Source organism: Sus scrofa, chromosome 8 (genome assembly GCF_054392235.1).
Source record: "Sus scrofa isolate SSC_HxYL_T2T_F1_AM1 chromosome 8, Sscrofa_HxYL_maternal_Yorkshire_Landrace_v2.0, whole genome shotgun sequence".
Taxonomy (NCBI): Eukaryota; Metazoa; Chordata; class Mammalia; order Artiodactyla; family Suidae; genus Sus; species Sus scrofa.
In genome coordinates this window covers 98,162,174-98,187,588 of record NC_139390.1, presented here as the reverse complement: position 1 = coordinate 98,187,588, position 25,415 = coordinate 98,162,174, and the positions used below count along the sequence as shown (strand labels likewise).

Genomic DNA, 25,415 nt, shown 5'->3' with positions numbered 1-25,415 from the left:
ATCATATTTCATTGTTATACACATATCAATATTTATATGAGAGAGGAGCTGAATAATTCTATGGCAAAGTTCCAATAATAATCATTATCTCTGCACTTTTGTTCGAAAATTCATTAAAGCTCTGAGCTTATATTCTTTAATATATAGTATGATTATGGAAACTAATTATACTATTTTATAATGATTTATACTAAATAAATAGGCTAAATATTTTCTCATACCCTTGACTCACTTCTCTCATCTCTTCTCTGTATAAGTACTGTATTAGGGTTCTCCAGAGATAACAACCAACATAAAGTGTATGTGTGTGTATGTGTGTGTATTCTCAAAACAATGTGAAGTGTAAAGAAAGATTAGCTAAACTTTACTTAGCTCATAAAGAACTATTATTATCTAGGTTTTATGCAACCACTTATCTACATGCTTTTATGTAATGGAATTGGCTCATGGGATTATGGAAGATGGCAAATCTCAAAACTGCATGGTGGGCTGACTGGCAAGAGAACTACAGTTGAAATCCAAAAGCAGTCTGCTGCAGACTTCCTTTTGCTAAGGTGGAGAGAGGGACACACGATCTTTTGTTATAGCTCGGCATTCAACTGATTAGTTGAGACCCACCCACATTATTGAGGGTGTTCTGCTTTACTCAAAGTTCACTGATTTAAGTGTAAATCTCATCCCCAAAAAATCTGAAGAAAACACCAAGAATAATATTTGACCAAATATTTGGTCACCATGGCCAAGATAAGTTGACACAAAATGGTTAACATAAAATTAGCCATAACAAGTATGTTTGTGTATTTGAAAGTAAACAATGAAACAACCAGTATATTCACTGATTACTACAAAAAAAAAGGGAGGAAAATAAACACAAAGTGGTATGTTATGTCTAAGTTATTGTAATTTTTTAAACAAATACATCTTCTATCTCATTTATCACAAGATGCTTTGTAAGTTCTTTAAAAATTATAAAGTGTAAAAGAAAGCTTAACTTTACATAGGTAACAAAGAATCATTATTGCATGAGTTTTAATGCAGTCACTTACCTAAACTGATGTATTACACAAACTCTAAATAAACTGTAAAATCTCTTATATAAACTATAGTATAAATCTCATCCTTAATCTATATAAGCTTTTTAGTGCAAAAACTTATTTTATGATAAAATTTAGTGGATTTATTTCTCAGATATTGTATTGGCAAGAGAGACAAAAAGTCTGAGTAAACTTGGAGTGTCTGAATATTAGTTTATTCCAACATATTTGTAATCATATTACCCTGATAGGGAAAATGGCAACTGATGGGAAGTTGAGAATTTTAATGGAAGACAGTTATGTTGAACTGTGGATATATAAGTCGCTATAAACATATCTCTATTCTTGTACTTTTTTCTTACACTTGATGATGAGTGTTCCCTACATGTCTTAATGCTTCCATTTTTAAATAACAAATAATTATAATGATCGCCTTTTGTTCAACATTTAATTATCTAAAAGAGAGTGTAAGGCTTGATGTAAGATATGGCAGTTGGGAATTCCCATTGTGGCTCAGCAGTTAGATCCAATTAATCTCCATGAGGATGTTTCGATCTCTGGCCTCAGTATGTTAAGGATTCAGCACTGTAAGCTGAGGCATAGGTAACAGATGTGGCTCATATCTGATGTTGCTGTGGCTGACAGCTGTAGCTCTGATTTTACACATAGCCTGGGAACTTCTATAGCCGCAGGTTTGGCCTTAAAAAGAAAATAATGATGATGATGATGATGATAAAGATATGGCAATTGGAATCACTAGGATATCAGTTAAAAGGGATATTTTTAAGTCATATTAAATATATCTCACCTTCAATGGCTAGGGAAAAGAAGAGACGCCCTGAAAAAGTAGATTATCTCACAGTTACCATCATGGCTCAGTGGTAATGAACCTGACTAGTATCCATGAGGATGTGGGTTTGATCCCTGCCTTGCTCATTGGGTTAAGCATCCAGCATTGCTGTGAACTGTGGTGCAGGTCACAGATGCAGGTTAGATCTGGCATTGCTGTGGCTGTTGTGTAGGCTGGTAGCGATAGCTCTGATTCGACTAGTCTAGGAACTTCAATATGCCATGGGTGCAGCCCTAAAAAGACAAAAAAAAAAATAGATTATCCATTTATATGGTAGCATATAGTATAAGCAATTTGTAGCAATTGACATATCGTGCGTTGGGTAATTGATGGGAAAATCTCACACCTTTTCTGAACTAGTGAGGCACAGTTTGAAAACAGCAGAAGGCTTAGAACTTTAGAGATGTCAGTGCTGAGAAAAACGTAATATTTATTTGTTTTGCTGCATGTAATTCCCTGAATTAAATGTAAGACAATATACTCTCTTCACATAAAATGGAAAGCCAAAACTAAATGGCATTATTTGAGGCTTGAACTATAAATTCCTTCAGTTCTAATTGTTGTTCCATTTTTCTTCTGGCCTCAGAACTGGTAACTAAGACAAAGCTATATGGTGAACATCATTTCATTTGGCATTATTAGGCTTCCGTTAGATTGTCCTTTGAATTATCAAATGACTGGCTATCTCAAAAGTGTAATGCAGAGAGTAGAGAAAGCACTATACTAGCAATAAATCGAAGTAAGTATGCAGAAGCCCTGATTTACCAATTGCAAAGTGGTGATCTTTGGGAATTTATATAGTTTTAACTAAATTAGAGCTTTCTTCTCTGTCAAATGTAGTTCATAGTATCTCCTATATAGAGTTAATATGAAGATTAAATTACATAGGTATGGAAAATGTTATTTCTTTCTAATGTTAGGATTTTTAACAATATTTATTGAGACCCTATGTTTCAGGAAATGGATATCTATCAGTAAACAAAAGAGTCAAGGTTTCTGCCCTTGGGGAGCTTTAATTTCCTGGGGAGGGATGGGGATAAAAATAAGCAAATAAACAATTAAATGCATACTAAACCCAATGACAAGAAGTAAGATGAATGAAAATAAAGTAGGGTAAGGGGAATGGGAACAGATGTCTCCAGAACTCTTGTGTGTGTTTGTAGGTGGTTGATGCTATTTTTATGTGGTGTGTTCAGGGAATACTTTGATGATGAATTGTAGTTTTATAAGGTGTAAAAACCCAAAGAGAAGAGAGTGAAGAGCATGTTCCATAATCAACAAAGACGCTTTGTGCTTGGGATATGGAGAGCAAGGATAGAGTAGGGGGTAAGGAGAGAGCCACGACAGGATTCCAGAATGGTGGCCTTCCAGGTTACTCTCAGGAGCAGGGTCCACTGAGGGTCGGGGGCAGCCACTGGAAGGCCTGAGAAAAGGCATCATCTGGTGCACATTTCAAGAGTCTTGCTCTGGCAGCTCTACTGAGAATAGGTTGAAGACAAGAAAGGGAAGGTACTCCCTAAGCATTCAATGTCACTGTATCACTGCCATCATTAAAAAACTATACATTCAACACACATTTCTTTTATGGAAAGTAAATTAAGGTAAATGCTACAATAGAAAATGCCTTCTTAGAGTTCCTGTCGTGGCTCAATGGTTAACGAACCTGACTAGTATCCATGAGGATACGGGTTAGATCCCTGGCCTTGATCAGTGGATTAAGGATTGGGCGTAGCTTCAAGCTGTGGTGCAGGTCCAAGACACAGCTCGCACCCCTGGTTGCTGTGGCTGTGGCATAGGCCAGCAGGTGTACCTCTGATTTGACCCCTGCTCTGGGAACTTCCATATGCCACATGTGCAGCACCTGCCACACACACAAAAAAAGGAAAGAAAGAAAATGCCTTCTCATGAAGAGTAAAAAAAGAGCAAAAGTAAGTTTTGTTTTTATTTAGCGTATTCCCCCTCTTTGTTCCTATTTTTTCCTATAATAAAATTTCTACTTTAGTAGCAGCTGCTGCAATAATAGTCAAAACTGTGATAGAAGGGGTTTGTGAATTTCTATGTGATTTTTCATATTTTACTATCAATGTTTCAGTAGATATCTTATTTCTTTTAGCAAATGAATCATATAAAAAGAGATCATATTAACTCATACCTCTGATTTCACCCATTGTGAACCACTCAAAACAGTACATCCCTCTTGTTTTCTCTTTGCCACTGTCTATATCCAATTAGTATCATGTCTTCTTTTCAGGCCACTGAGATTTTGCAAAGACATCAGTGATTTTTATATATAGCAACAGTGACTTCTATGCTTACAAAATATATAGTTAGCTATTTGTATTCTTAGGGATATTTAAGATTTTAGACCTAAAACCTGCAATTTAGGTCTACTGGCAATGAGGAAAAGTTATGTACCATTATTTCTACACTTATTTAGCCAAAGATCAATAAATGCTCAATGATATTTCTATGTAGACTTAGTCTTAATCTTTGGCTTTCTAAAAAAACCATCTGAGAATTTTCATCACCAGAATCAATATTCATGTCTATCCTCATGCTGACTGATTTATGGTTTGTTACAGATTGCACCCCAGCAACTTAAATGCAACCCATAAAGTAAATAACCATCCATCAATGCACTAGTAGTATTCAGAAAGTCTACATTTAATTGCTAATAGAAAGCCAGGGTAGAAACAAAAGTAATTTGTTCTTTATTGTTATATTTATATAGCCAAATGTTAAAGAAATAGACTCAAAATTGACTTGATTCACTTATTTCTAGATGAGTGAATGCACGAAATACTAACATTCTTTAATAAAATACTTCAGAAATGTCTGATTTGAAAGCAGCAAAAATGGTTGTGATATTAAAAAATAGTCCACTAGATTCCTCTTGGGCTGCAATTCATACACCATGATTTGTGTATTGTTTTTGTGTCCTTGCATGAATTCACCCAAAACACAGCCTCAAATTTCTTCAATATTTTATGTAAATTTATAATATATATGAAAGAATTAGCAACAAGTGTGGGAACATAACATGGAACTCTTCTAAAGAAGCTATACAGGAGTTTTCATCATGGCTCAGGGAAACGAATCTGACTAGTATCCAAGAGGACGTAGATTCAATCCCTGACCTTGCTCAGTGGGCTAAAGATCCAGCGTTGCCATGAGCTGTGGTGTAGTTTACAGATGCAGCTCAGATCTGATGTTGCTGTGGCTGTGGCATAGGCCAGTGGCTTTAGCTCCAATTTGACCCCTAACCTGGAAACTTCCATATGCCTAAAGACAAAAAAAAAAAAAAAAAAAAAAAAAAAAAGAAGAAACTATCCAATATTTTCTTTTTAAAATACTTTCTCTCCCTCCTTGCCTTCCTTCATTCCTTTTCTTTCTTTCTTCCGTCCTTTCTTTTTTCACAGGAAATCATGATATGTTACAAATATTTTGTATAAGTATGGGAAACAAGGATATTAAGGTAAATTGTGTATAAAGTTTTTATATTGAGAGTTGTTTCAGGCTCAAATTCTGTAAGATAATAATAGTTTTTTACATCAGTGGATAAACATAGAGGGTGTTATGATTCAGGAGCCGTTATATTTAAACAAACAAACAAATAAACACAGAGGGTTATCCTGTTAAAGTCCTAGCAATGAGATCATCTATCTCAGAACAACATCAAGTTTGATGCACTGTTTTACTAGGTCCCTGGTAATGAGAATTTTATTGAGGAATCAAGAGGGTGGCAGTTGACTTCCCTTCTATCTTAGTCATCCTGGGCTCCCATAACAACATGCCATAGACTAGTGGGTTAAACCACAGACATTTTTTTTTCTCACAATTCTGGAGGCTGAATATCTGAGATCAGGGTGCTAGCATGGTCAGGTTCTGGAGAGACTCTCTTCTTGGCTTGCACATGGCTACCTTCTTGCTGTGTCCTCACAAGGCATTTCCTAGGTGTGTGGGGTGAAGAGAGAGCAGATTCTGGCATCTCTTCTTTTAAGGGCATTAATATCATCACCAAGGGCTCATCCTCATTACTTCATCTGAACTTAATTATCCTTCGTTTACTTTTGGAGGGACACAAACATTCCATCTATAACACCCTCTAAAATTCCCTATAATTCACTATTTATTTCCTGGAATCCTGCAGATGAAGATTTTCATGTCTCTTTCATAAAAAAAAATTACTACAAATAACTGAGTATTAATTAGTAGCTAAAGACACTGCATCTCTGAACAGGGGTTCTTAGCTAGTCAGCCGTAATTTTTCCTTCTCAGAGATACACAGAAGAGAAATACAACAACACAAGACAAGTAGTTGAAGGGAAATAACAATATTCTTTAAAAAGTACTGTCCAGGATATTTCTTTTTAGGTAAACAAATTAAAGGGCTCTCACAAAGAACATAAGACAAATAAAAGAAATGGCAAAAACCAGAGTTTATGGAAAATGCCTGTTTTTTAAAGTGGACAGTCCATTTTTGGTGATATTTTTCTAGGTTCCTATGTAAGTCTAGCTATTCACTTAATGAGTACAACTTATTTGAGTAAATAGTTATAGCTAAAGTTTATTATAAGAGAGTAAAGCATCATTTCATTCCAATGAATTTTAAGTGTTTAATGTTCCTTAAAAATTAGTCTTTATCGGAATATAAAAATAACTAAATGCTTGAGTATTGTGATTATACATCTATGGCCAATTCAGATTACTTACATTATGCAAAGCATTTTTTTTTTCATCAGAGCATATAATCCAAAGAGACTCGCCATTTAGTGATACAGACAGAATTGAATGGAAGCTAAAAGTTGCTTCAAGAAAGTGTTTCTAACTTTGGCTTCAGAATTGAATACTAAACATAAGCTTTCACATTCTTTCCCTCACAAAACACAATTTAGCTGAATGAACAAAAGGAAAGAGTGAAAACCCATAATAGTGGGAGTAGGAAAACATATTCAACAGCCTATCTTGAAGTGGCATGTGTCTCTAAAAGACTGAGGTACAATTTACTGGTGAAAACAACAAACCATAGAAGCAGTGTGGCAGTGAGGACTCTTCTTCCCAAAGACTCTCCCAGGAAATAAGATATTTTGTGATTTTGTGTATGGCCAGGACTGAGAATAGGAGAAAGGCAGGGGCCAAAATTAGAGTATGTAATTGGATGGATATGGAAAGCCTGGACCCAGGATTCCTTCAAAGTTTTCATCCTGTCACTCTAGCCTCAGGTGTAATGGCATGAAGTGCTCCATAAATAAAGTGGTGACACATCTCCACATCTTCTTACTATGTGTGTTGGCATAAGAAGAGAAAGGAAAACTCTGTTTTGAACCTTATCAATGGTTATAGTAGAAAACATACAAAAGAATAGAGAAAGTTTATAAATAAAATGTATTATAGTATACAAACCCAGATTAAATATTTCTTACATTTTTATTCATGTGGTTGATGGCTATTTTCTTTAAGTACATTCCAATTGGAAGCTCTGTTTAAATACTCCCCTGCCCACTTAACACAGCCACAGCCAGGTTGTGCACAGAAGAGAGAGGTGTGAAACAGAATTTTACAACTGGATAGAAACATTATGTTTGTAATTAAGAAAGCCAATGCTTGCTTTAGGTTTATATGACTAATTAAATATTTTCAGTCATTTGAAAAAAACAAGAGTGAACGGAAAAAACAGGTGAATGTAGTAACTGACCTGAGGAAAAGCAGAGTTAAAGTAGAAAGAAAAAGTAAATTGGATTATTTCCTCAGTAGAGTTTTCAAAGAGTTTGAAGTAGTGTTGAAATATCCAGGAAAATCAGGCACACACACAAAAAAGGAATAATAAGAGAAGAAGCAGTTTTGAAAAATATGAGTATAATTGATATATGTGGAGTGGAATAATTAAACTTGAGTAATGGTTGTATCTGGCTTCTCATTTGGTGGGAGTTATAAATATTAGCTATTTTAAATTTTGTCAGAAATAATATTTAAATGTCATTTGAAAATTAAAATTAATTTCTGGAAGAATATAAGTAGTATATAATTCCTTTATACTACTAGTAGAAAATATCATGAAATTTCAATCAATTTTGAAAAGTAAAGGAGAAAGAAATAAAGGTCATGAGAAAGCTTAGCAAATAAGATATATAATAATGAGTAGAGGCCAAACATATCCAAATTTTTAAATGGAATAACCTACTATTTAAAGATAGAGACTTTCTTATTGCTTTTTAAGTTTGCATAATATTCATAAGTATATTTATTAAAAATGATATGTTTTGAGCATAAAACAATATAGTTTTTGGACAAAGAATCATAAATGAATAACAATATAAGAATGGCACACAATCTGTGGCCAAGTTAAATATTGAATAGAAAATGTGAATTATATATTATTTATATTGCCAGCTAAAAGATCATATATTCTTTATGCTGCAAACAATACTACATTGCTGTGTAGTTTTTTTAAAAAGTAAATAATTGACTAAAACAATATTGGAAGGAATGTCTGAGGCAGGAAGGCAAAAAAGACACATAAACAATAAGAGCTGCAACACAAAGAATCTAAATGCCTGACATCTTTGTATGAAGGAGTTCAATTGGCCTTCCACCAAGAACCATGATGAGTCATGCAAGAATGTGCAAGGCACTGTCCAAATGTGGACAGCCTGGACAGTGAAAACCATTGTCAAATGGACCCTTTAAGAAATTGAGAAGCGGAGTTCCCGTCGTGGCGCAGTGGTTAACGAATCCGACTAGGAACCATGAGGTTGCGGGTTCGATCCCTGCCCTTGCTCAGTGGGTTAACGATCCGGCGTTGCCGTGCGCTGTGGTGTAGGTTGCAGACGCGGCTCGGATCCTGCGTTGCTGTGCCTCTGGCGTAGGCCGGTGGCTACAGCTCCGATTGGACCCCTAGCCTGGGAACCTCCATATGCCGCGGGAGCGGCCCAAGAAATAGCAACAACAACAACAAAAGACAAAAAAAAAAAAAAAAAAAAAAAAAGAAATTGAGAAGCAATGCCAGCCCCAGACTATGCCCATGGCTGTGGCTCCCCCGACCCCTGCCTATACGTTTGCTGCAATGAAATGTCTTGTCTATGCTCACTGCCCATCATTTGCTCTCCACTCAGTTTTGGGCACCTTAAAACTTTGGGATTCTTAATCAAAAGCATGCCAAAAGACAATTCTGAGATTCATGTTATTGGAAAATTAACAGTGGTAGTTCTTTTTTTGAACCCAAAGCTCATAGAAAGTCTAAGCTATAGTTACAGATAGAATTCAAGTTTCAGAGTAATGTTTTAATTACATCCTTAATGACCACATCTGTGTGCAATTTATCCCTGGTGTTCACTACTTGTGTACCCACAGCTTGATATGTAAACATCTCTCTGAACATTCACTGCCAAACTGCTGAAGGTGGATAAGGTGTTTGAAAAAACACTCTTGCGGTAAAGAACCAGAAAACCATTTCTCTAAGAAGTGCATAATCTTCACTCAAGTTTGTGTCTTCTTTATGACACTATTGTGGATGCATTTGCTGTAATTCCAAGTTAAAATTATATCTAGTTATCATTTAAGCACATACAAAATATATTTTATGTGCTTAGTATGAGAGGGAGATTATGCATCCTGTATTTTCATACACAATTTTGATTCTCATGAAAACTTTTGAGGTAAATATTATTAGTCTAGTTTTTGAGTTTAAGATTCTGGCTTTGGGAAGTTAAGTGAATTGCCAAGTTCCTACATCTACAAGGTGGCAGAGCCTGAATTTGAACATATTTCAGTCTGATGTCAAATGCATGCCCCTCATTATATTGCTTTACAGATTATCCTGTGAAAGGAGATTTAAACTAAGCAAACTTTCCTGCAACCTGCAGCCTTCCCCTTTAGGGATGATGTCAAGGCATACTTACTCTGAGGACAATTGGATGACACAAGGGAAAGCAGACAGTATAACTGTGCAATTAAAGTTCTGCTTTAACCTTCCCACTTTTTCCTTTTGCACTGACCGAGTCATTTATTTGTCAAATAAAAAACAACTTTCTGAAAAATATATGTACCTCTTTGAAGGATCATCTGAGGAAAAAAATGAGAAAGGAGGAGTTTCTTTGTGGCTCAGCAGTAATGAAATGTACTAGTGTCTATGAGGATGCAGGTTCAGTCTCTGGCCCTGCTCAGTGGGTTAAGGATCAGGCATTGCCACAAGCTGTGGTAGAGGTCATAAGTTTGGCTCAGATGCTGAATTGATATAGTGCCGGCTGGCAGCTGCTTCTTCATTTCCACCCCCTAGCCTGGAAACCTCCATATGCTGCAGGTGAGGCCCTAAAAAGTAAAAAAAGAGAAAGATTAGCAAATATAAAATATTTGACTTTTTAAAATACTGTTTACTTATATAATTTTTTAAATTTAAATTTAAAGAGAGGTTTTTTTTTTTTTTCTTTTCTTTTTTTAATACATAATTGTTCACCACCTACAGATCTTAGGAAATAGACCCTCAATATTTGAAGTATTTATGTACCTACAAAGCTAAAGTCCAGGATATTATTTTATATAGTTTTTCACTGCAGCAATTTTCAATGTGATGACTTAGTTAACAGACATTATATAAAGAGGAAGCAGGCTCAATGTTTAGACAGTTTATTCACTATTTGAGAAATTTAGCATGTTTATTTTTCTGATATTTAATTATTTCTAAATTAAGATGGTATTTTATTTTTCTGACCTTTTCTTTAATGAAATTCATTTTGTAGTAAAATAGAATGGAATTCCACAAATGTTTAGAGAATGGCAAGAAACCAATTACAATTCTCTGTGAATCAGAAATTGAACTTGCACTTCATGAAACTGTTGAAAATTAAACCATTAAAAGAATAACACTTTAGTTCATGACAAACTTTCACTGCTTTTACTGATTAGAATTAGGCTAACGTAAAATATTATGGGGTTGTTGATTAAGTTGAATTTAAAGAGCTGAAGTTAAAATTGCCAGCAACATTTTTCGTGGATAAGGGCTGATAGTAATCTTCACCATCAATCATGAAATTTTTATCTTGTATTGAATTTGGTAGTAATACCAGTTAAGCCAAGACTCTCTGGTTCTACCAATTAGCAAGCTTTCTTACATAGTTTCTCTGTTCTTATGGTCATGAGATGCAGGGAGTGCAATGAATATGGGTTAGGCCTGTGCCATGTGACCTAAAATTCTTGCTATTTCCAAAAATAACATAAGATAAAATATGTCCATTTGTGAATGGTGATGTCTAAACTGCATTTGCGGAAACTTTTGTTAATGCTTTCGTTATTTTTGGAGCATGTATCTCAAGATATGTAATCACCCTCTAAACTTCTAAGCTCCTTCTCTAAGTAGAATGATGTAGGAAAATTAAAGAGAAATTAAGTCTGACTCTGAATCTCATGATGATTTTTAAAATATTTATTTTATCCTTTTTAAAATTTGTTGGCCTGTCACTTTCCTTCTAAATTAAGTAACTGAAGTTCTAATAGAATATATTCTATAAAATATAGTACCAAATTAAAGAAATATGTGCATAGTTTTAATTGTATAATAGAAAAAATACATAACCCTTTGTTTCCTGAGTTGATTTTATCACATTATTTTAAATATTATGTGGCAAAGCAATGACTAAGTGCTTTGTAGAAAGATAATAGCAATTTATCCTTAAATTAAGGTTGAGAATGTAAATTTCTAAAAGAAAAGTTTGCAGAAGTGCAAATAAAATCTTCTTAAGCAATAAATACTAATAGTTATTTATTGCTATTGGAGTTCCTGTTGCAGCTCAGCAGGTGACGAAGTCGACATAGTGTCCATGAGGATGCAGGTTTGATCCCTGGTTTTGCTCAGTGTGCTAAGGATCTGGCATTGCCTCAAGCTGTGGTATAGGTCATAGATGTGGCTCAGATCTGGCGTTGCTGTGGCTGTGGGGTAGATCTTAGATGCAGGTCTGATTAACCTCTAGTGTGGGTACTTTCGTATGCACAGATGCAGCCATAAAAAGAAAAAAAATCTATTAATTGATGTAATTTCAAGTCTGTCATTTAATACAATTGTTAGATGATTTACTACATATAATGGATGAAATGGTCCATTGCTTTTTGGAGCAGGTGGCAGATATTATTTTCTTCACTTAAAATTTCTATCTTTGAAGTGAGAGCTCTGTTAGTGCAAAGTTCTTTTCCATTTTTGTTTCTTTCACTTCCATGCACTGAAGTGTTGATGGAGTGATTTTGCTGATTTGAGATTTACAAAAGAGACAACAGAACTTGGAATGTAGCCCTTTCTTTTCTTCTCTCATGTGGTAGCTTGCTGCTCTCCTTCTCCTCTCTGCCCCTTCATGCCTCTAGTTTTTCAGCCATAAACTGTAGTAACTGTAGTAGAGACTTCTGTCCTTATGCATCACAGACTAGTATAAGGTGGGAAGGCTGTCTCACTTCCACATTCAGTTCTTGGAAACCTACTTGCTGCAAATAAGAGCCACAATCTCCAACTTGCTCCCCTAAAGACACTCATTTTTGCTAAGCCTTAGAGCTTTGCCTAATTTCTCAGGTTGTTCAGCATTTGGGTAAGAAGTAAAAACAGTGTCTTAAGTAGAAAATATGTGCCAGTCACTGTCAAACATGTAATATATACAAGTTGAGTTTTATCACACACATCACTCTTAGCACTTAGGTGCTATTATTTACTCTAATATCTTAGAGCTGGTAAGGGGCAAAGACTTGTTTCAAACTCAGAAGTGTGGCTCCAAACTTCACTACACCATATATTAAACCCCTAAATACTCTTACCAAGAGATAATTTCAAAGACAAACTCCACAATTCTCATTGTGAATCAACCCAACTTTGATTTTATTTTCCATCTCACTAAAAATTTAAAGAAGATGAAGTCCATTCTAAAGTCTATAAAACTGATTTGACTTTTCCTCTCTTTGTCAAAAATTTAATATATGCTTTCTATTTAATGTTGAATTTCTTTTTTTCTTGATATAATTGTATAAAGCTCTTAAATTTATTTTTGGATGTATACTTGATTTAAATAATTGTACTATCAATAGAATTTTTTGAATATATAATGATTGAATAGTGAGCAACAGTAATAACCTTCTATAAGTATTGAATTAATTTTAGGAAACAAGGAATTTAGTATATAAATGAATCTAGTAGTAAGTAAACCAAAGTTAATGGATTAAATTTAACAGTACTTAATGAAAATATACACATAAATCAAATGGATTTTAAAAATTGATAGCATACATATTATCTGCATTCTGTCACACACTAATGGAAGAAATAAAAGAAAATGTTTACTTTCCAAAATAACATAAACAAAAAAAATTAAGAATAAAAGTAGCAAATAGAATAGATAACAAAAATTTTAGGTATCATACGGCAGATATAGATGGATGGATATCTATATCTGATGGACAAGTATTCACTGGCTAACTACAACATAACAAGCTAATTCATAAAACAACAGTCAACTCTGCAGCAAGTTGAATATTGGCATCATGGAAAAGGTAAATAACTGCAGCCAAGAAATATTAAATGGATGGTCAATAATTTGCTTTCCTTTGTGTCAGTTTTAAGAATTCATTCCATTCCATTCCTGTTCATTCTACCAAGTTTCCTTAAAATCCAGAAGAAATCTGTTATTAACACATTGCTCTAATTCTTATCCTGAAAAGGGGTGAGACTGTCACTTTGTAACACTGAATTGAGAGGGTGCCAGTTTCTAGCACCTTTTACCTGATGGCACAGGAGCCTGCCTTCAAAGTGCCACATAGAATAAAGACAAAATTCTCCCTGACTTGCCATTGCTCAAATGATCAAAGGCAGTATCACAGTTAATATTCTTTACCTCCTGCTGGTATTTCATAATATCTACATTCTGCATTTTAGATATATTATCTCCTAGTGTGAACACAAGTTGTAAATTTCACTAGTTTCAGATTGTCAGTATATGTATTTCCAAGAAGAAGAATGATACAACAAAGGGAGTCAATTGTAACTACAAGTTCCCAAGCTCCATTTTATTTACTTATTTATTTATAGATTTATAGATGTTATGGTATTATGGAACCGCAGTCAATTTTCTAAAAATTATGGAGTTCCTGTTGTGGCACAGTGGTAACGAACCTGACTGGTATCCATGAGGATGCAGATTCAATACTTGGCCTCGCTCTGTGGGTTAAGGATCTGGCATTGCCATGAACTGTGGTGTAGGTTGTTGATGCAGTTTGGATCTGGATTTGCTGTGGCTGTGGTGTAGGCCAGCAGCTGCAGCTCTGATTCGACCCCTAGCCTGGGAACTTCCATATGCCACAGGTGTGGCTTAAAAAAAATGAATAAATGAATAAATAAATAAATGAATAAATAAATATTATATATAAATACAGTATACCCAACACCATATGGTTAGTTCCAGACCACATTTCCAGCTTTATTATTTTTCCTGTATTTGCATAGTCAGAGAGAAAATTAAAGTTGTGGGAGAAAGGCATTTTTGAGTGGTTTTGCAAACTTCTATTATAGTTTCTATTCCAGAAAACATTCTTGTAAAGATAGAAGGTAGTTATAATGAATTTTAATATGTGTATAATTTTTCCATCTTTTTGCTTGGTGGGATTTCATAACCTTTTACAAATAACCAGTTAAAATTTTACATAGACATCAGGATGAAAAAAATATATTTATTGCTTTAAGTTAAAATATATTTATTGCTTCTAAGTAAACCACTCCTAAAAGACACTGTGCTTTGATCTTATTGAATTATATCCACTTAAATATAGACTCTGAAAAGCGGCCAAGGCTGTGTGGGAAATCTTTCCACTAATAAACAAACAGTAGGCTGAAAGCTCAGTCAACTTTAGTATTTTTTTGTCTCTAAGGTGAGGTTTTAATAGATACTTTTCAGTATATTGACTTTCAGATAATGCTTTTACTTCAGAGTGTTAACATGATGGAGTTAAGGGAAGATAGAAGTAAGAATAAATTTTTTTTGGCAGATTCAAAACGCTTAAGTTATTTAGACTCAGAACCCCTATTTAATTTTGTCAGACTGCCCACCCCAAACAATGTAAAGCATTCTCCAAATGAGAATGTTCTCTTTCTTCTTTTTTTTTTTTGCCTTCTCCCTCTACATTACAGTTTATTTTAATCCAACTGTTCATGTCTTCCTATGGGACAAGCAATAACTTACAATTAAATGCAGGTGCTTTGAGAGAAGACTACCTCATTCTTCCTAATGACTTGAGGGAAATAACAAAGAATGGAGAAAAAAAGTGAAACCTAAATAGACTGCCTGTGTAGTGCTGTATAGGATCTTTCCTTGTGCGTGAAAATGAGGGTCTGATTTCTATTAAGTATGTGATTCCCTTGGACATGTAAAAGAAATCTTCGTAGTAATTTGTTTTATAAGGAGAAAATTAAATAATAGTAATGGGAAAGTTTACTTATTCTGTTGGGGGAAAGGAAGGGAGGGAAGGAGGAAGAAAGGAGAAAGAAGGAAGGAAAAAAGAATGAAAGAAAGAGAAAGAGAAAAAGAAAGAAGGAAGAGGGAGGGGTTGAAGAGAGAGGGGAGGGTGGAGGGAGAATACAGAAGGAAGAAAGAAGAAAAGAGAAAAAAAGTATTCGGTGTCTATAAAAATAATTGGGCCAAAAATTTTAACTCGTAAAATATAAAACAGTACTACTATTATACTTCCTAAAGATGAAAGAGTTTCTGCTTACACAGTATTTTTTTAATTGAGATGTTGAAAATGTTGGATGCCAGTTATTATCTATTATAATAAAAATGTTTTCACTTTTGTATTTTTTTACTCGTCTATACACAGTAGTAGATGAATATGACATATTCAACATGCATCTACATTGAGCACAGTTTTATAATTATCCAAGGAGATAGTCTACTCTTGAAACACCAAATAGTAGAACAATCTAACCCACATGTTTAATTTCCTCAAAAAATTGTTACTTATTTATTCAGAATAATCATCAAGTAAATTGGTAAAATTAACTTTAAACTCAAAATGTATTCTATTAATTTGCTTTTTTTTTTTTTTTTTTTTTTTTTTTTTTTTTTTTTTGTCTTCTTAGGGCTACACCTTTGGCATATGGAAGTTCCTGGGCCAGGAGTTGAATTGGAGCCATAGCTGCCAGCCTACCCCACAGCCAGAGCAATACCAGATCTGAGCCACATCTGCAAACTGCACCACAGCTCGTGAGAATGTTGAATCCCTAACCCACTAAGCAGGGCCACCTATTGAACTGAATCCTCATGGATACTAGTCAGGTTCATTATTGCTGAGCAATAGTAATGAACTCCTGAATGTCCTTTTGGCTGAAAATAGAAACAGAAAATATAACAAATACAAAGACTTGGAAAATATAACATTTTAAAGTAATATGTCCTAGTTTGCCCAACTTACCTTTTTTATTGCTTAAACCTAGAGTTAAGTCAGAACATTACTGAACCAAACTTGGGTCTGCTTGCCTGCATGCAGCAAAGCCAATCTACTGACACAGGGTTGTGGTGAATAAGGGCACAGCATTTATTGCAGGGTACCAAGCAAGGAGAATGGTAGCTCATGCTCAAAAGACCCAAACTCCCAGTGAATTTCAGGAAAGGAGTTTTAAAGGCAGTATGGGGGGGGGTTCGGGTGAACAATCAACTCGTATATAATTCTCTGATCGGTTGGCATCATGGCGAAGTTTCAAGTATCATCAACCCTCTAGTTTCAACCAGTCAAGGATCTATATTCTTGGGGTCAACAGTTTTCTTCTTGTGGGGTCTGCTTCCTGTAAAAGATGCCAGTTATTATCTATTATATGAATGTATGTTAGTCTTTATGTATATCTTTAAGGGAACTGGGAGTTTGGTGATTCTGCTTTGTGTCAGATTTATGGTCTAAATTGTCGCCCAATAACTATTCTTTGTTGCTACATCTTCATATTTTCTAATCATTAACTCTTGAGCCAGCCTATTGAGACTCAAGGGAGGCCTGGGATACTGAAGTTAAAAGCCTTTTACTTCAAAGGACAGAGACACTGGGGCTTGTATATGTTTTCATCCCCCCCTTTTTCTATGATAATCTTCAATCTTGAGGGAAACAGGTTCAAGGAAAGAAAGAAAATAAAGTTTTGGATAGAGAGGTTGATAATAGATTCAGCAAAGGAGCTCAGTCCTGGGGGGCTTGGTTTCAAGGGTTGAAAGTAATTTCATTTAACCCTTTAGCACTATATTCATTGAGAATCCATAAATCTGCTTCTGTCTTAATGGATACTGGATAACAGAGAGCATTTCTGATATATATATATATATAGTTTTTGAGTAGAGCTTAAATCCACTAAATGAATCCTTTCTTTATAATCATTTCTGAAACATAAGTCAACTTTAAGACACTGAAATTATACATTACTCCCCTCTCCTTTTTCTTATTTCCCTCTTAAATCCAGTCCCAAATCCAAGGACATTAAAAATACGTTCTCTACTACATTATCTATTTATTTTCTTTTTCTTTTCCTTTTTTTTTTTTTCTTCAGGGCCGCACCTGCAGCATATGGAAGTTCCCAAGCTAGGGGTCAAATTGGAGCCATAGCTGCCAGCTAGTGCCACAGTCACAGCAACACCAGATCCAAGCCACATCTCCAGCCTACCCTGCAGCTTGTGGCAATGCTGGATCCTTAACCTGCTGATCGAGACCAGGGATCAAACACTTGTCCTCATAGATACCAGTTGGGTTTGTTACTGCTGGGCCACAATGGGAACTCCCTGCATTATCTACTTTCAACTATAGCAGATCTATTTTTATTTGTTAGGTATGGTGGTTTCAAATGAGATCTTATTTGATAAAAGGTATTCTGCTACTAGTTAACAAAATAAGCCACTGCTTTTAATATATCTGAGATTAATTTTATCAAGTAATTCGATAACAATGAAATTTATTTTTTCCCAATATTGAAAAAATAATCTCACCTTTTATTAAATAACCCTTCCCCAAACCCATGTATTTTGGTTTACTGCTAAACTCAATAATCTATTAATATTTTTGCCTATTTTTTATACTTATGTGTATGGTCTGTATTATTAGAGTTTTAATATTTGGTAGTGAAAGTTTCATATTATTGCTCTTCTATCTTAAAAATTGTTTTGCATATGTATTTTTCTTTCCAATAAATTGAGAATCACACAGATTCCCAAAAGAGTTTCTATTATTTTAATTTAAACAAATTATACTTTATTTTTGTTTTCTAAAATGAAAATAACTTTTTTCCTAATTATTAGTATTTAGTTAATTTTCACAGTACTGTTTTATAAATAATTTAACCAAGAGGCATAATGTAGAGATAGTCAAAAAATTAGAAGTTCTTCTGAGAACACAGTGAAAATACATATATGAACCAGGAAGTGGGCCCTCAGTAGACATCACATCTGCTGATGCCTTCATCTTAGACTTTCCAACCTCCAGAACTGAGAGATAAATTGCTTTGTATAAACTACATAGTCTGTATTTTGTTATAGCTGTGTAAACAGGTCTCACAGTTCCATGCTCAAGGCATCTGAGTCTTAGTTGTTTTACCTTTCTTGTCACATTGTTTTCTATTATCATAGGATATATACACACACCACACCAAAAGGTGCTCAGAGAATCCTATAAGGTGTAGATATTTTTCTTTTGCAGTTGTATAGTGTCAATTACGGGATCTCATGGTAATCAGGATCTGTTACCACTATCAGCAAATTAACTCTCTTTGGCGGGCTAGCCTATAGCATAAAGAGCATAAAGTGACCAGTGGAGAGTGGTGGCTCCAGTTCAGCAGGATGTGTCCCCTGGCAGAAGTAATTCCCCTCTGTTCCCCACAGGTAGGGCCTTCAATCCAGTTAACAAGATGGGGTGAATAGCTTATTATCATGCATATAGATTATTGATAATGATGAGAGGAGCCATTTTTAGTATCTCCTTTTCTTCTATTCCCAGGTATTATAACTATTAAGTATACAGTACAATATAATGGAATATTGCTTAATTAATTGAATTGAAGATGCCAAAGAGGCTTATTTTCTCATCGTTTTATTTTATTTTATTTTATTTATTTTTTATGGAAATATAGTTGGTTTACAATGTTGTGTTAGTTTCTGGTATACAGCAATGTGATTCAGTTGTATATATTGAGGCTTATTTTTTATGTGTTACCGAAAAGTAAAATTAAATTTCCAATTAAACTACTGCACAGCATTTTCATATCACACAGATTTTTTAAAAAAACATTTTATACCTCCTGAATAAGTTTTTTAAAAACTTAATGTATTTCATGAAATCTAAGACAACATATTATTTTACATACCATTGAGGAAAATATCTTGCAAATATAAATTTAATATACCATTGATTAACATCCTTATTCCTGATATAATAAGAAGTGAAAAAATATGACTCAAACAACTGATAATATAAAATAAAATGGGAAAGGGAATGATAACACCTAATGCTGAGGGAGAAGTTGTATTCTAATGCACTAAGTGGTAGAAATGTGAAGTATTTCCTGCTGTTTTCAAAAATCAAACAGTCAATATCTTTTCAAGTTTAAATGCTCATGCTCTTAGACACAACATTTCTGTCCTGGCACTCTACTATTTCAAAATAGAAGTTATACCTCAAAAAGTTATGGTAGGGGAGTTCCCATTGTGGTTCAGAGGTAACAAAACCAACTAGTATCCATGAGGATGCGGCCTCATATAGTGTGTTAAGGATCCTGCATTGCCTAGAGCTGTGGTGTAGGTTGCAGATGCGGTTCAAATCCCACTTTGCTGTGGCTGTGGTAAAAGCCGGCCGCTGCAGCTCCAATTGGACCCCTCGCCTGGGAACGTCCATATGTTGGTGTGGCCCCCCCAGAAAAAGTTATGGTAGGTAGTATTTACTATAGATTTGCTTATAGTACAAAAGCAGTATCCTCAACATGAATGCCCAACACATTTGAGTTTCTGAAGTTGTGACTATACAAACAATAAAATAAGTATTAAGGCAATAAAAATAATTAAAATAAAAAATGTAATTACATACAATGGGAAGAGAAAAGTTATATAGCATGAACCACTTTTTATTAAACAATAAAAATCCTCTATATTGTGTATATTACTTCATTAGTATGGAGAAAAGTGTGGTGTAGCATAGATAGGCTATATGAGGAAAGGAAAAGAAAGATGGGATAGGTAAATAGGAAAAAAATCATTTTTTATAATTATAAGTAATTAGAAAATAATAAATACATAATTCTATGAACATTTTTTAATATATGTGACTGTTGAAAAGACTAAAAATATACCAATGAAAATATTCACTTGATCTCTTTGTAAATCTGAATATATTTTCTTGAATTTCTATTGTTTTTTATAATGTACAGTAATGGTCTTAGAAAAATAATTTTGACAGTTATCTCCACATGCTGAATTACATCTTTCATCTTTAAAAAATTGCTGGAGTTCTCTTGTGGCTCAGTCGGTTAAGGGTCCAGCATTCTGATTGCATTGGTGATGGTCCCATACCTGGCCAGGAACTTCCACATGCACTGGGTGCAGACAAAAAAAGAAAAAAAAAATTACCTGCTTGCTGCATTGAATTACTTTTATTTTAAATTATATTTTTTCTGATATTTATAAAACAAATCCAAAATAATTAGGCATATATTACTACAGCTGATCTGAATTTGAGAGGCTTGAGTGAAGTATTTGAATATATATATAAATATTTGATAATATAAGAGAGATAATAAAGGATAATAATAAGGGATAATAAGATAATAATAAGTAGTTCACTCAAATATATGCATAATACAGGTATTTTAATGCCGTTTTTAATAGTTTGGATTTTATTTTCTAGTTATTTGTTAAGGCATGATTACATATTCTAAATTCCTCATACTATCTTAAGATAGAATTTTTATCAATTTTTTCTGCAAAATTATAAGTGCAGAGAAATACATTCATGGAGTATAGCTTAGTGAAAGCTCAAGGCACAAAGCAAGTGGATTGGAATATTGAAGGCTGACCAGCTAACGATTTACTTAACTTGTGATCCTAATAGTTTTTGTAATTTCACTGGTATCTCAGTTTTATCATATTAAAATAGGAACAGTAATAATATATCCTGGAAAGGGCTATTGTAACATTATACATGTATAGGAGCTATTTAGTAAGGGTATACACGTTTCATCTGAGAAAACAGCCTGGCAAATAATAAACACTCAATAAATAATCAGCTTTTACTGTTGTTTGTATCCTCTCCACTTAGGTGCATTTCTCGAAAGGAGCAGAGCTCGGTCAGATAGTAACAATTATATGACCTAGTTTCCCTGATGGGCAATGTCAGCATGTTAAAATAAATAATAGACTCATTCACTTCCATCTTTTTTTCTCCCCTTCCCTTTCTTTTTAATCTTTGTCTTCCTATAAACTACTTTCATGCTATGAACTTTGTTGGGCATTAACCTCAATATCCAAGCATTTAAAAAGTAGAAGCACATTTCCTTTCTCTATTCTATTTCTAACACCCAATGCATAAAACAGTGAAGGCCCAAACATTGATATACTTAGCCAATAAAAATAGTAGAAAATTTATGTTATCCAGAGAAGGGAGGAGACAAATAACACCTAATAGAAAAATAAAATATTACTGGTTTCAGCCCACACTCTATTTCAAAGAGTCTGTCCTGATTTTTCTTAATCTACAAACTGTAAATACAAACAATTTAGAGAATTCTCTTATCATGAGGTTACCTGTAGCCTACTACTTCTGGTAACAGGGAAATGCCCATTTTGGATGTTTTGGTTTTTTAAATTTTAACATAATTTGAGATAGTTTAAATTCTAACCAATATTAGAATTTTTTGCAGTGGAATCAACTAGGCAGCAGATATTATCCAATGCTTATCTTTCCTTCATTGTTCTTCAGGCATATTCTTTCCTCTCAGAACTGTCCTGAATGTTTATTACCTCAAAAGAGAACTGAGTGCCACTCTAGCTGATGACAGGGACTCCCCACTCATATTCATTTCACATTCATTTTGGAAGCATGAATGGATTTCCAGAATTGGTACAAGGTGATACTACAAGAAAAGATTTCCACTATGTATTCTGCAGGATCTCAGATTTTTGCTCTTCTTTTTCTACTTCTGTTTTTATACACTCTCAGACATTTTCAGCTGTGTCATTTTGCTGCCAAGATTCTTTATTCTGATGATTTTGGTTCCTGAGAAGGGAATTCCATGTCTCAACATTTTCTGAACTGGAAAATTATCTTCTGAAGATCACTGGGCTAAAGAATCTCTTAAGAGTAACAAATCTGAGACCACCCAGGGCCTAGAAAGGAACAATAAATCTTTGCTAGTTAAAAAACTTCTCCACAGGGAAAAATCTAAGCCCAAATGATCTCACTGGTGAATTTAACCAAACACTTAAAAAAGAAGTAATATCAATTCTACACAAACTTCTCCGAAAAATTGAAAAGGTGGAATACTCATTCTATAACTCCAGGAACATCATGACATCAAAACCAGACTAGGACACTATGAAGAAATAAAAATAATATGGCAAAAATGTAAATTATAATCAGAATTTTAGCAAATTGAATATATAAGTACAAAATATAATACCTACCCACCAAGTATGTTTCCTTCAAGTTGATTTAATATTTGTAACATCAATTAGTTTATTATATAAAATTTAAAAAATTGAAAAACATGAATATTTCAATAAATGTAGATAAAGCAGTTCACAGAGTATGATTTCTATTACTGATAGAAATTATCAGAACATTAAGATAAATGACTTCCTAAACCTGATAAAATACATCTTACAAAAAAATCTACAACTGACATCATATAATTGTAAAAATATAATCCCTTACTCTTGAGCTATGGAAGAAAACAAGGTTATCTTCTCCCACAACTTCTATATATCATTGTACTATAGATTCTAGTCAATATAATACATGATAAAATTAACAGACATCCAAATTAGAAATGAAGCTTTTTTTCTGATGATTGTACAATTCTTTATTTGCAAATACTATGATCAACACTTCAATGAAATCTCTTGAACCTACTGAAACAAATTAGTAAATTGAGCTCACAAGCTAATAAGTGAGTGAATGAGAGACTAACTTTATACTAAAATCACTTGTATTTTATATAATAGTAATGAAAAATAAGGAACTAAATTTATAATCAATACATATATGATAGTGTTTTCAAAATGTGACATATTTAAGAGATAAATCTAACAAAATATATGAAAGATATCTGCACTAGATGATTGTAAATCATTGGTTTGACAAATTGAAGAGTCAAGTAAAGGAAGGATACACCACACTCATGAGTTTAAAGGCTCGATATTGTTGAGGACAATTCTGTCCAAATTGATATACAGATATAAAGGAATCCCAATCAAAATCCCCCCAGGTGCTTTACAGAAATTGAAAAAATGATCTTCATATTTATATGGAAATGCAAAACTCTATAATATCCAAAAAGCTTTGAGAGATAAGAACAAATTTATAAAACCAATGCTACTTTTTTCTAAGTTAATATAAGTCTACAACAATCAGAATACATGGTATTGGCATAAATTCAAAGAAACAGCAACAGAACAAGACAGAGAATAGTCATATGCTGGCAAAGATAATTCAGTGAATGATGATCGACTTCACAAAAATAGTGCTAGAACAGTTGGATATTCATACACCCAAAAAATGTACTTAGACCCATACCTCACTCCATATAAAATTAAGTCCAAATAAACCAGAGATATAAATGTAAATCTCAAAGCTATAAAAGTTCTGGAAGTAAACATAGGAGAAAAATTTTGTTACTATGAATTAGACAAAGATTTGTCAGATTCAACAGAAAATGATGCTCCATAAAAACAGAGTTGGTAAATCAAAAATCTGCTCTACAAAGATAATGCTAGGAAAATAAACAGTAATACACAGACTGGAAAAAATATTTGCGAATCATGCCTATGATAAATTACTTGTATGTAGAATATGTAAAAGCTCTCAAGCTCAAAATTTTAAAAAAGCCAATTTAGAATGGGACAGAGATTTGAATACTCACCAAAAATATAAAGACAATGTAAAATAAATACATAAAAGTTAGTAAAATATATTGACTGCTAAAGAAAAGCAAATTAAATGAGAAACACTACACAACACTTAGAATGCCAATTAAAAAGTCCTAGCATATCAAAAGTTGATGAATATGTGAAGAAACTATAATTTTCATTCACTTCAATAGTCACCTGAAAAGTGATTTGACAGTTAGATTTAATAATACTCCTACCTACCATATGATCTAGCCATTCTACTCCTCAATATATACCTATGAGATATGTAAGTACACATCCCTAATTTTGTGTGAATATTCATAAGAGCTTTATTTGTAATTACCCAGATCTGGAAGCAGTCCAAATGTTCAATGAATAAAAAAACTGGTATATCCATACATTGCAATGTTACTCATGAATAAATGTGAAGACATTCTGCAAGATGGATAAAATCTCAAAACAATTATACTGAGTTAAAGAAGCCACAGCAGTCATAAAAGAATGGATATTTTTTTATTTCATTAAAAAATTTAGAATATGAAAATAATCTAAATAGATATAAAAAGCAAGGTCACTGGGTGACTGGAGATGGGAAGGGGGTAGGGATAAGGAGGAAGGAAAGAAATACAAAGAGGCATGATGAATTTTGGGGTCAATGAATATGTTCACTGACTTTTTATAAAAGTTTTCGTGGGTATTTACATATGTCCAAACACATTGTAACCTCTATGTATGTCTGATTGATTGTATATGAATTATTCAAGACTGCTGTTAGAAAATTTAACTTTAGATCCATTCATTCATTTTGTGTTATTTTATATCACTTCCGCAAGTAGAAAGCTCTGGTTGCAGTTCCTGAAGAAGGAAAAAAATTTATAAATTCTAAAGCAATTCCTCTGGCTGATACTGAAAAATAAAGTGTTAGAGTGAAAAAAAAATTATACAACCTGTGATTTTAATAATGGAAATTATTACTAATAAAGAAATAATATTTATTCAGTATTTACTATGCCCTGGGCCTTTTTTGAAGAGTATTCCATGTAATATATCACTTCCATGGATATTCTTCCTCCAGAAATCTTGAATAATCATCCTGACAGCCACATTCTCTTTTAGATATTTTCCATTGCTATAATTCTATTTTATTTGCATAAAGTGTGAATGAATAATCTGCTTCTGTTATTTCCAGAGCTTGATCCTACAGAGTCTTGGCCACTCTCTTCCAAGGCATAATTTACACAGGTTCTAAAATGCAAGTGAACAAAATAATAATATTCTGGAATTTTTGTCTCTGTTCTCTGAAAATTCTTCACGCATGCTATTTTTTAATATTTTTATTATTAAAATGTAGAGAAAAAGATTGCCACTCATTGTCACAATAGGAAGGGGTGGTAGGGGATGGGTTGTAATAAGATATCATTACTATTAATTACG

General features: G+C 33.6%; 1 long non-coding RNA gene across 2 annotated transcripts in view; it reads left to right on the top strand.

Moving 5' to 3' along the window:
* Positions 1–25,415, top strand: part of LOC146400954 (uncharacterized) — a 539,998-nt gene that overhangs the window by 214,330 nt on the left and 300,253 nt on the right. Inside the window, exon 1 of one of the 2 annotated variants that reach the window (XR_014812990.1) lies at positions 3,690–3,812. The exons of the other annotated variant lie outside the window; for it this stretch is intronic. This is a non-coding gene — a long non-coding RNA (uncharacterized LOC146400954). Of the gene's footprint in view, positions 1–3,689; positions 3,813–25,415 lie in introns of those variants that run through there. 2 annotated transcript variants of the gene reach the window in all.